The sequence below is a fragment of the Leptonotus elevatus genome, chromosome 6, assembly GCF_054856555.1.
Source record: "Leptonotus elevatus isolate MCC_2025b chromosome 6, RoL_Lele_1.0, whole genome shotgun sequence".
In the NCBI taxonomy this organism is placed as follows: domain Eukaryota; kingdom Metazoa; phylum Chordata; class Actinopteri; order Syngnathiformes; family Syngnathidae; genus Leptonotus; species Leptonotus elevatus.
This window is the reverse complement of record NC_141244.1, coordinates 22,581,799-22,594,832: the sequence shown is the minus strand read 5'-3', so window position 1 is coordinate 22,594,832 and position 13,034 is coordinate 22,581,799. Positions and strand designations below refer to the sequence as shown.

General features: G+C 38.1%; 1 protein-coding gene across 2 annotated transcripts in view; it reads left to right on the top strand.

Moving 5' to 3' along the window:
- Positions 1 to 13,034, top strand: part of LOC147172764 (mannosyl-oligosaccharide 1,2-alpha-mannosidase IA) — a 135,941-nt gene that overhangs the window by 19,617 nt on the left and 103,290 nt on the right. The gene's annotated exons all lie outside the window — the stretch shown is intronic.

The following is a 13,034-nucleotide window of genomic DNA, read 5'->3' as shown; positions in this document are numbered from 1 at the left end:
TTTTCTACTTCCTGTTTCGTTTTGATGGAACTTCCAGGCAAGTGCAGAAGGACAAGTAGACTGTAAGCTAGCATCTGAAACTAGCCGCCGACTAGCTAGCTGCGGAATGCTTTTCACTTTTATGGATGTGTTATGTTTTAACATATTACATGACATGAGTTCTCTGTGTGACAACAATCTCCGGTATACTTCATATCCATTGGCTAACAGAGTTTTGTGGAAAGACAGAAGGAAATGCACATCCTAGCATCATTAAAAGTGCAGCCAATTAATTTGCAGTCAAGACCGTTTTACATGATGATTGTGTCCTAGGCGTGACAACAATCTGTTTTTAATAGGCAATTACAAAGAAAAACTTAAAAGCAAAAAAAATGTCTTATGTGAGAGCTGAAATCCAGCTAATCACATTACAGGCAGAGAGATTTACATGACTTAACTCTACTGTTATGTTGCGGGTCAAATTGACCCGTTAGGAAAATCTAGGGGGGCAAAAACTTTGGTTCAACAGTTCTGCTGGCTTTCGTTTTTGACGTAATTAAAAACATTGCATTGTGATATTTTTTTTTATGATTAACTCAATTCACTCCCAGCCATTTTCATTGAAGCAACCCCCTTCACTCCTGGCAGTTTTACTGGATTTTGACTGATTCTGCAAGGCCCACAGAATAATCCGTTATTTTGCTATAAAAACATGGAACCTACCAAAAGAAAGATTAGAGTCTCTTCTTCCACCAGAAAAAAAAGTATATTTGTATCTGTTTCTAGTTTGCAGCCATTAGCATTAGCATATAGTTAAGTTTCATCATTATTCACAAACCTGTTGAAAACACTGACTGATCTCTTATACTCCGCTGCCACCTGCTGGCCGTTTTTTGTAATAACTACCATTGCTTTAAGCGACCTCTTCATGTGAGAAGCTGCAACAAAGCCATCTGTTTGCTCAAGCATTAAAAAAAAATAATTAAAAAACATTTTAAAAACATATAATTACGTTTTTGGGAGTGAAGGACAAAGTATTAGAAAACGTACAAACGGGTCAAATTGACCCATGAACATTGTTGAGAAACAAACACAACAGCAGGGCTGCTTGGCTTTCGCGACAACAATCGTTCATCGTTTTAAAACCAGCCAATGACGATACAGCCTTCCCGACTGGCAACCCAAGCCACAGAGAGAGGAGTAATACATGCCGACTGAGAGATATTGATGTGATTTCTATCTGGAAGTTGTTCTTTTTGGGGACAAATTGACTTGTGATGTGGCTAAATTGTGCCAAGGTGTTCCCGTATGAGGACGTTATCTTGGTGGGTGGTCGCAGCCGGCCGCTGCAAAAGCTCCCCGACATCATCACGGCCCGCGTGAATAATTCATGAGCAGGCGACACGATGGAGAGAGTGTATGCTCCTTTCCAATCCAATTGCGCTCGTCTCGCTGTGGATTTCACATCGCTGCCTCGTCGTCGCTTCCCCACTCGTAAGCCCCCCCCCCCCCCCACCTCCCCTCCGCCTCTCCCCCGTCTGTCCTTCTCCATATCGCTCTCTTGCCTCACCGCTTTCATCCGCCCGACGTCTTGTTCGCACTCGCCGGAGCGTATTGGAGAAAAAAAAATGGGAGAGAGAGAGAGAGAGAGAGAGAGAGAAGGATCGTTTTCTTTCATGTCGGTCCAACTCGCGTCATCCCGCCCCGGACGAAAGCAAGATGACCTGCTGAGGATGCGCCGCGAGGACCGAAGATTAAGAAGACTGCGCTGACTCACTAACGTTGTAATCTGGATTTTTGGTCATCTCGCCGTGTGCAACACAGCCGGTTAAAAAGTGGCAAAGACGAATGTGAGAGCTTTGGTGTTGCTTTTAAGGCCATGTGGTCATTAGTGTAGCGTTAACAAGTCAAAGAATCGTAACAAAAGTGAATATGGAAAGTTATTTTGCCATTAAAATTGGATTAGCCTTAGCATTATATTAGCATAAATATTAGCATCACACATTTTATAGCTGTTCTAAATGTACACCAAAAATTTTTTTCTAGGTTTTCATACTCTTGTTAGCAAAAGTGGATTTTTTTTTTAACTAATAAAAATTGTTAAAATGAATTTTTGACGTCTATAGCCGTCAATGGCAGTGAATGAGTTAAATGCAACTAAGGGGGGCTCATCATTTCAGTGTAAAAAATTAATTTGTGATGCCAGAACGAGATATCACACTATCTGCTTTTCCCAATTGGAAAAGCGCCAACACTTAGTGCAGTGTGAAAAGGGTAGCCTTTCAGTAGTAGTAGTAGCAGCGGCGTTAAACCGGCATTCACAAGCTTTTCCTCACATCCCCGCCATGTTGTGTAGGATGCTGCATGACTCGCCGAGGATAGCGAGCCGCTGATCAATAAGTGCTTAGTAGGCTAACACTCCCACGCTGCCGCTAAGAGAAAAGCTCAAGAAGAAATAAAAGCAAAGGGCCAACTGGAGGATGAGTCGTTGCCACGGGTTTTATCATCACCTATCGAACGCGTCCATAATGTAACGCTTGCAACGGTTTGCTATCTTCTTGCACACAAACTCTTTAGGCTGACCAAACAACATCTGAAGCCAAGCGCAGATTTTATTGTTGTTTTTGATATATTGAGGTCCTCTTACAAAAGAGTTTACTGGTGTTTTTCCAATGAGCTAATCGACTTTTTGGAGGCCTCAACATGCCCGAAAGCGCACTCATTTTTTGGGAGGTCCCCAATTTGACCCTCCAAAATTCATTTAATAGCGCCCCCTGGCATGTTGGAAAAAAGTGACCGAGTGATTTGATTCAATTTCGGTTATTTATAGGGGCGTGCGACGAAAATTGTAAATGATAGTCTGCCAGCGCTAACAGCTTTATATTGTAGTTACTGGGGGTGGGACGATACGGGTAACTCACGATTCGATACTGTGACGATATGTGGCCCACGATAATAATATGGTCCAGGATATTGGAAAAAAGTCCAGAAAGCAAGCCAGGTAGCTGTCACTCATTACTGTTGCCAGCCCTTTTTTTTTTCCCTTTGAACTTCAGGGCCACCGTACCAGCTAATGCTAACACTAGCTGCTAGCCACTAACGTTGGAGACTTGTGCTGTATTATGCAATGATGGCGTAATAAACTAGCAGCTTCTTAGCATCCTAAAGTAACGATTAAATATACTTTCGGGATGACATTGTAATAATGTTGGTAAAAAATATGTAATTTTAATAAAAAACTTCGATATGTTAAGCCAACACGTCGAAAAGGGAAGTCAAGCTGGCGGTCGCGTTGATGCACAGATCGACTTCAAAGTAAAAGCTCACCGAGTCTATTGCATTGCCGTCAATGCATTGTTTGGTAAAGCTTTATTTTGAAGCTAGCCTTAGCGTAGCGGCGTGTTACGTACGGTATGTTTCCAGCTTCATTGACATATCTGAATGATGGGGTAAATCCTTCATGTGTGTTGGTATGCTGTCGTAAAATATCATTACTGCCTTCAGTGTATCGATATATTTATTGCAGCAGAGAACGCAACAATATATTACAATATCGATTCCCCCCACCCCACCCCTAGTAGTTACGTTTTTTATTTTTACGCTAATATTTTCTTTACTGTAAATTAATATCGGCTCCAAATATTAGTTACCGGACTCCTCCGGTATCGGCCCTGAAAAAAACCCATATCAGTCTATCACTTCACTAAATATTACTGTGATGTTTTGAAGCCAATTCTTTACTAAACTGTCATGAAAAAAAAGACCTACTTTTGTCTATTTCCTGTTTTCCAAATTTACAGGGAATCCAAACGTCGTGATTTAAAAGTAGAAGGCGCCGCTTTAGCTTGCTACATTCTCCATTTTGTTATTTGGTTGATTACGGTCTTTGTCCCTGCAACGCGAATCATACCGAAAGCGCCCTCTACTGGCCTGGAGGTGAATCGTTATCGATACTCCTACTAGCGAATCTGAGTTTGGCATGAAAAAGCTCAAATGACAAAGCAATTCAATTAGCAATATTATTATTATTATTATTGTTTTTTTTAACTGTTTTTTTCAATTAAACATTTACGCTGAGACACTGCAAAAGAAGATGATCATGTTAATGTAAACAGCAGGAGTGTCGTGATTAGGTTGTAAAAGTACGTCTGGCTGTGTGAATGGCGCAGGTGAAAACCCCCCAAAACCCCCCACAGAAGTTGGTCCCTGCCTGCCTGCACATATGCCGCAGGTGTATTTTTAGCCTGACGAGAGTCACCTCAAAGTGTCGAGATCAGGACCGCAGTGCTGGGAAAGAGGGTCATCTTGTAGCTGCGCTGGTAGTGGGAGTCGGGGAAAAGACGTATAGGGCATAAACAAGACTGTTACCGTGGCAACCAAAGCTCGGAATGTGCCCTTGATAAAAGAGAGGAGCTTTATATGCAGATGAACCTGGACGGCAATTTAGTCGTTATATAAGACGACATTTTTAGTAAGGCTCAGCCATTTAAAAAAAGTCTTCTTTTTTTTTCTTCGCGACATTGCAATTGCGATTAATTATGTGATTATTTTTTTTTCCCCAAGGTCATCTTCCTATAAAATAAACACAAACAATTATCTATAGCACAATAAATATAATCAGATTTATTATACATAAATGTTTTGGTATTATTCGTCAGGCCATTAAAGTAGTTGTCAATTAATTTTATAATCGATTAATTTTGACAGCTCTACATTGCAATGCCAATCTGAATTTGATTACTTAATTCATCGTTCATTCCTAAATGTCAATTTCAAGTGTGCGCATCGACGATTTTGATTATAAACCCGTTGTTAGTAACACGGAGCAACAGGGAAGTGGTTTTCACTTTCTCACGTCTGGCGGCAGGAAACAGGAAATAGAGTCAGCATCGGCAGTGTCATCGCTCGTTTATCGAGGTCAGAGTTCACGTGGCACCCGTTCCTTCCCAACCAAAACAAAAACAATACCGGGATCATGAGTTTCCCGTCGCCAGGTATTGACGCCGCAGAAGTGTCCACTCAGCACTTCCCGATAGTTTGCCCCTTCTCTCCCCCCTGCGTCCCTCCGGCCTGCTTTTATTGGACTACACGCGGAAAGCGATGGAGATTTATGAGTCATGTGTCGGCGTGGAGAAACATTCCGCGTTTCTTAGCTGAAGGCGACCTGTAAGTCACCGCTCCTTAACTCTGTAATCGTTCATCACTCCAATTTTCTCTCTCTCTCTCTCTCTCGCCGTCTGTCTCTCTCATCCACCACCTTGTTTTTTTTTCGTTTTGTTTTTGGGGTGCTTAAATTAGGAAATGTGCCGGAGATCAGCACGAGGCCGCCTTGATAACCTGGCACACGTTTAATAGAGTTGGTGTTGCTCTTTGCCCTAAAGATTGTGTCCTCTCTCCACTTGAAGCCATCTCGTAAAGTGATCAGAAAGTTTAGTCGACGCAATATAGTGCGCCACTCAGGAGGTTATTACCTCCGCCAAGGGCTCCTACTGGTACTTTGCAGGATTAACGAAACACAGCCGCAACAAATGGCGACGCTGTTTTCCCACAAAAAGTTTACACAGGGAACAGTTTGGGCTTTGTTTTTTTCTTTACAGTTCTTAAAGTTCTCTTCCAAGGTTCAGGTAGCAAGTTTAAGCAATCGCTGTTGGATTTTGTTGACATTTTGCAGTTTTGCATTTATTTTCTTTACATTTTCTAAGATCGTTGTAATTTTTTTCAAATTAGGTAAAATAGAATGAAAGTTAGTTAAAAATGTTTATTTTAAATAAATATAATTAATTAAAATTAAACAGTGCAAAACGTTTTTTTGGGGTGTATTCTGTTAAATCTACAAAAAATAAAATTGTAAAATCTATATATATTTTTTGCCGTCAATTCAATAGATGTATATATATTTTTCAATTTTTGCTTAATTTTTTGGTGAACTTTTTTTAGATTTTGCATCACCATGTGAGATTTTTTTTCCCACAATGTGTGTGAAAGTTTACTTTTTTCATTTTTTTCCTAATTTGCATGATTTCTGTGTTAAAATATTTGGATGTTTTGATCGCAGTGTATTTTTTGTGTAATTTGTAAAATCTACAAAAACGGAATTTTATAAAATATATAAAAAAATGAATACATTTGCTATGTTCACAATTTACAATTAAAAAAATATATATTTTGCAGTCATGTCAAAATATATATTTTTCCCATTTTACTGAATTTTTGTGAGAACTTTTTTTTTTGAGTTTGCAGGATATCTGTCATAATTACAAAAATAATTTAGCATCACCATGCGAGAAGTTTTTCCCACAATGTGTGAGAAAGTTAACTTTTTTATTCTTCTCTAATTTGCAAGGTCTCTGTGTTAAAGTATTTTGATATTTTGACCAGTGTAAAAAAGTTTTCATTTTTTGTGTGTATTTTGTAAAATCTACATAAAATAATTTTGTAAAATCTATTAAAACCAATAATTATGCTGTTAACATTTGCAATTTTTAAAAATTGTTTTGCAGTCAAGTCAATATATATATATATATATTTTTTCCATTTTGCAGAATTTTTATGTGAACTTTTTTAGATTTTGCAGGACCTCTTGTCATAATTACGAATTTAATAATAAGTAAATTCAAGTTATCAAATTAATTCTTTACAACCTTGGCTTCTGATTGCTTCACTCATTCACCAGTAATAATGTTAGTGCAGATGCAACACAAATAAAAATAAATGGAAGGGAAAGTAAGAGACGATCGGTGTATCTGTCTTCCCGGCGAGTCGGGTAAAAGAAACTGTCGGTCCCTCCTGTGCGAGCATTAGAGACTGATCATATAGTGAGCGCGGGAAGGCATGAAAAGACACGTCTGCTCGGGCTTGTTTGATTGTGGAGCGTTTCCATGAGTCAGCGCTGTAAGACACTGTTCACCTTCTCAGCACAGGAAAGACCATGACTCAGCAACACTCAAACACAGGGAGCCCAATTTGATCTGATCGGCATCATGTTCCTTCTTTTAAGTCGCTCTGACACAAATTTTTCAACGGCGCCGCTGGGAAAGTGGCGGCGCGAATCAATAAGGCAATTTTGGCCCGTCGTCAGCCTGATGTTCAGGTTATTTACTTTGGGAGGGGGCGATTGTTGGTCGATACATTACCTAATCCCTTCCTGAATTGCGACCGTTCATTCTTTCACTACCTCGTTGTTGCTCAAAAAAGGAAGTGAGGATGCATAATTACCTACGCCAAGCACAGGGTAGGGATTTGATACACAAAAACGATACAAGCAACTTTGTGGAAAATGCATCTGGAGAACCTTTTTTTATGCCGAATCATGATTTCAGCCTCACATCTGTATTTACTCTCAGACTGATGATCACATCAGTCCCTCGTGTGATAGTCAGTAAAATAGTAAAAAATGATTCAGAAATGCATTCAAAAGCAAAATAAATAAAAAAATCAGATTAATCGATGGAATAATCGATTCTAAAATTATTAGTGACAACCCTAGTATCGGTACTCATGACGACGGCCGATACCAGTATCAGCCGCTCTCTTTTGTGGCTGTTGTGCTGAACTAGAAATTAGAAGAATAGAAAATTGTCATTAATTTCATAACATTTGAAGGAAAATGCTATATATATATATATATATATATATGTAATTAAAATTCATTGTATTTTATTTATTTTTCAAACTTAGTAGTGGTATCAGTGCCGGTCTGGGAAAAAAAGTGGCATCAAACATCTCTAATACGAACAAACAACTACGGCCCTACACCAAATTTTCCAGACCAGATTAAAAAATGTTACGGTGAAAATCACCTCTTTTTTTTTTTTTTCCCCATTTCATGTATTGCTCATGTAGCCCAAATGTGTTGCCTTCTTTAGACAGCAAAATTCATCTGTAAAAATATTCCTGAAAGTTTCCGACTTCCCGGAATGTTCCTGTCAACGTCTCTTTACGTCAGCCGTCCTTTCAACTTTGGACTGGCTTTGACGTTTGCTGGCAATTGTTCAAGCTTCCGTCCATGATTTGGTAGCGGCGGGTGTCGGCGCCGTTTACGCAGGCTTGACTGCCACACCCACCTCCGAGCACCGTTGTCATCTCCGTTGCAATTACGCCGGCAAAGTGCTCCATTTGCTTCCCGGCTGGCATGACTGACAGTCGGGACGGGGATAAGGAAGTTGGCCGCCGCCGCTAAATTGGCTAATGGATGCTGTCAGTCCATTTTTGTGGAGTGCTGAATGGCTGCTCGTGAGCTGAGGTGGACTAACAGATGTGTTACGTGCACGGAGCCAGATGATCCGGCATGAACTCCTCTATTATTTCTGGCCTCTGTGCTCTGAAACCGCCGATTTTAGATTTAGACAGTGGTCATTACGGGAGTGAACGACTGACCAAAATGTCGTGGCTGAGACAGTGGTATTGATTGATTGATTGATTGATTGATTGATTTGGTTGAGGAAGAGTCCCCGGTGATTTCTTAATAATAATTCGTAATAATAGAGTAGTAGTTTGCTCTAAACATGTCAGAAAATGCATATTTTATCATTTGAAAACAGGATTTTCAGTTGTTTTCATCAAAAGCTAAAAAAAAAAATTCCACTTAAAACAAAGCAAAAATGTTTGTGAGGCTTGATAATTGATTTCTAGCCCTAAATTAACTCATTCACTGCCATTGACGGCTATAGACGTCAACAATTCATTTGAACTATTTGTAGTTTAAATTGTTTCCATTTTTGTTAATGAGTATGAAAACATAGAAAAAAATGTATTTGTGATTAATCGTGAGTTAACTATTGAAGTCATGCGATTAATTACAATAAAAAAATGTAATTATCTGACGCCCCTAATTTTTTAATAATATTTTCTTTTTTGTTTGATTACTTCATTATTTAAACTCAAGATTAATCACAAATGTTATATCTGTTCTATATGTACAATACATTTTTTTCTAGGTTTTCATACACTTGTTAACAAAAGTGGAAAAAAACGTTAAACTAATAGAAATAGTTCAAATTAATTTTTGACATCTATAGCCGTCAATGGCAATGAATGAATTAAACGCCGCATGGCCAAAATTTAAGAGATTATCTCTCTCTATATTTTTTTCTTTTAATGTACCTTCCTTTTTAAACAAGCTAGCATGTGCAGAAATGTGTTAGCTTGTTGAAATTTAATATTTTGATAAAATTACAGCAGTTATGTCGGACTTAACTGATGGGTTTTTTTCTAGCTAGGAAATGTTTCAGGTGGTTAGAATCAGCACCAATGGGAGAAGCTAGTGCGCTAATAACAAAGCCAAGGTGCTACTGACAAGCTATTGATTGGATGCTCGTGACCAAAAGTGTTCTGCTTCTCTGTCAAAAATGTGGGAATGAAATTGCGTAAAAATTTAGAATTGTTTTTAATTAATCTTGCCTATAGCAATGGCTACTAATCTTGCTAATGCTAAAACGTTAGCATAATCTTCTGTGATTAGCAAGGTTTTGGATTTGTCATTTGTTTTCATTTGTTAGGCTTTATTAGGGTTTTTCCCCCCCTCGAAAATGCTTCATTTTAGTTTAGTTTTTAATTGTTTTAGTATATGTATGTATATATATATATATATATATATATATTAGGGGTGTGATTTGCCTAGTACCTGGCGATTCGATTCGTATCACGATTCATAGTTCACGATTCGATACCGATTAATCCCGATACGAATTTATAAATTGATTATTGCAAAAAAAAATTAACTCAAATTTAGAAAATACTAATCAGTAAACTTGTACATGTACACTGTAAGATTTGTATGAACATGTATTTATCTGAAAATTCAGACTTATAACTGAGCCACTGCATTTAACAAACAGGTTGCAGTCTGTTTCATGTTTGAACAGCACTGAAATCAAATATTAAGGTTTAATGGTTCATTAATATAACATTCTTCCATTAATGTGTGAATCCTAACCCTAAGTGAGACGTTTTGTTGATTATTTCCATGAAAAATTTATGTTTAAAAATCGATTCGGCCGCATATCGAATTGATTCGCTAGTGTATATATATATATATATATATATATATATATATATATATATACACCCTGCACCTTACACACAGGATGGCTGAGATAACCAGCGTGAAAGGGGCTTTAACTGTAGTTGATGTTTACTGACTCCTCTTGGGTTTGTTTACGCCTCCGGCCGTCCAGCATCTTATCGGCCGCCTGAGCCGTTTGATAAAGTCCATTGTCTTCTCATTTGTGGCCAAAACGTGACATTTGGACAGATACGGACGGAAAGACGAGACAAGCTGTTAAAACAGTGCAGGCTCTGCAAAAGGAAAGATAAACACCAGCCAGAGACTGGCGGAGATGACGAGACGGGTCCGGCGTCTTTAAAACCCGGCCCTCGTCCGCCTTTGTGTTCTGACGGAGACGTCTCCCGGCGGCGTGAATGCGCTCGTTACGGGCCGAAGCCGTTTTCACGTCCGTGCCTGTCAGCGTCCGATCGGCAAAGCGGACAAAGATGGTCTTTGTTTTACTGTCTTCTCGGAGAGAAGCGGAGGGGGTAGTAAAAGGGGGGGGGGGGGGTGCTTACATAGCCAAACAAAAAAATCAGAGTCGCCTCAGCATGGGCCCGACACTGCAAGCGACATATTAGAGCAAAGGGCTTTGGGGAAATCTCACGGGAAGTAGAAAGAAGAGACTTGGAACGATCATTCCTCGGGCGTGACATCATGGCTGCTTTTGTTGCTGACACTCCATAGCCAGCAACAATTAGCTTTAGCTTTTTTTTTGTTGTGGTTGCATGTCAGCCAGTCAGGCGGCAGCAGACGGCAGTCGCGGGTCTTAAGCCCCATTCCAGCTGCCTGCCAATGGCCCGTGAAGTCAAATCAAATGTTCTGGCTTCTGAGGAAATATGATGGAGACAGTGTGAAAAGGGATTGAAATGGCCTTTTTCTCCATTCTGTGTGAAAATGCACTGATACAGCTTTCACACATTCAAGCAGTCGCCAATACAGAGTACGGTACTTGATTATTGCAATTGCGGTGAAAATGTTGTATTTTAATGAGGGGGGTCAAGCGATTAAAATGTTTAATCGTAATTAATCGCACGACTTCAATAGTTAACTCGTGATTAATCGCAAATTTTATACCTGTTAAAATGTACAATTATTTTTTCAAAATTTTCATACTCTTAACATTAAAGTGGAAAATCCTTTAGTCATTGATACAGTAATTTCGTAATAATTCATAAAATTATGTTAAAATTAAAAATATGTACTGTACTGTAAAAAAAACGAGTGTGATATTGATTAGTGTTGAGGTCATTTTTCTGCCACTAGATGGCATAATTGCATTTGTAAGACATTGGTGACAACTCTGCATTTTTCTTTTCATATTAAGAGCTATCTAATCTTTAACGTGAAGTAACTTGTCAAATTCTGTAAATTTTTAAAATTGTAAAATACAACTTGACCTCAGTCTCCACAAATATATGCATTACTATTACATTTATTACTGCTAAATTTTGACGTGGACGTGTCAGCTGCATTGCGGCTGGCATTCTCCCAATACAGGCTTTCCAAGTAAGGGGTGGTCATTAATTGCACGTTAAATTTTTTTGTGGCATTAAAGGAACTTTAATTAACTCAAAATTAACGCACTAATTTTGACACCACTTATTTTAATCAAATACTGTTCTTGAACTTGGCACAAGTTCCACACAAATGTTTTTTAGAGTAACAAAAGGCCATTACTGACTTGTAACATCCAACTGAACGTTTTAGGGCTGCAACTAATGATAACTGTAGTAATCGATTAATCTGTCAATTTTTTGGTAAATTAATCGATTAATCAGATTATTATTTTTTTTAAACATCCCCATATTTAAAATAAATAAATAAATACATTCAGACATTTCAAACTTGACAGTCCAAGAATTAGTTAATGATTTGGCTCATGCCAGAAAATTAGCATTAAAAAAATATATATTTTGATTTTCAAACCATTACGTTGATGCACGATGGCAGAAAGTGCAGAATATTTACTGCTGAGAGGCAGAATTTCTGAGGATTTTGACCATTTTAAATTAAAAAAGGTCTCTTCGATTATCCATTGACTTCATGAACGATTAGTTGTTGATTAATCGATTAATCATTGCACCTCTGGAATGTTTTCTAACAGTCTTGCCACACACATTTCACTAAGCTCTAGCCTGTAACACAAGGCATTTGCATTTGTATTTGCAAAGCTGGGACATCCCTTTCACACTGTTGCTGTTTTCTATAAAAGGTGCAACCCAACCAATACCGTGACGCTAAACTACAAATCGCCCGTTATCAGCACGTTCTGTCCAAGTGCTCTCATCCCTTGTGTTCGATTTCGGCCTCTTAGGCAAACATAATTCGAGCATGGCTCCCAGTCATGTTTGGCTAACGTGACGACCAGTCGCTCAAAAGAGAGTCCATCATGGCAGCTCTTGGCAGGATTTACACATGGACGTGGGGGTACACGTGTGAATGAGTCTGTGTGGAGGGCTTCCAGTTAAGCCCTTTCCACTGGGCCAGCGGCTATTAGTGTGGATGCGGGTTGTTTGCTCGCCCTTTTGCGGCAGCAGGACAACAAACCCATAGACTGGCGCAATATCGCTGGAAGATTGCTCTCATCCATTTAATTTAAAAAAAATATTTTATTTAATCTTTTTTTTTTTTAATGAATGCAAATCTTTTTTTTTAAATAAATTAAAAAATAAATAAATAAAAAACTACAAATAATATTATTTTCAAAAATAAATAAATAAAATTTGTTTTTGCCACCTGGTGAAAAAAGTAAATGCAGACACTATTTTGTTCTTAATGTACAGTAGTTTATTTTATGATAATAATAATATTATTAATAATATTAATTTAATTATTTTATTCCTTTTCTCATAATTTACTTTAGATTTAATTTTTAATTACATTTTTATTTAATTTCTTTTAATATTTTGGCAAATTTATCATTTCATTATTTCTATTTTTCAACATTTAATATTTTTTTAAAGAAATGATTTATGTTTTTGCCACCTGGTGAAAAAGTAAATGCAGA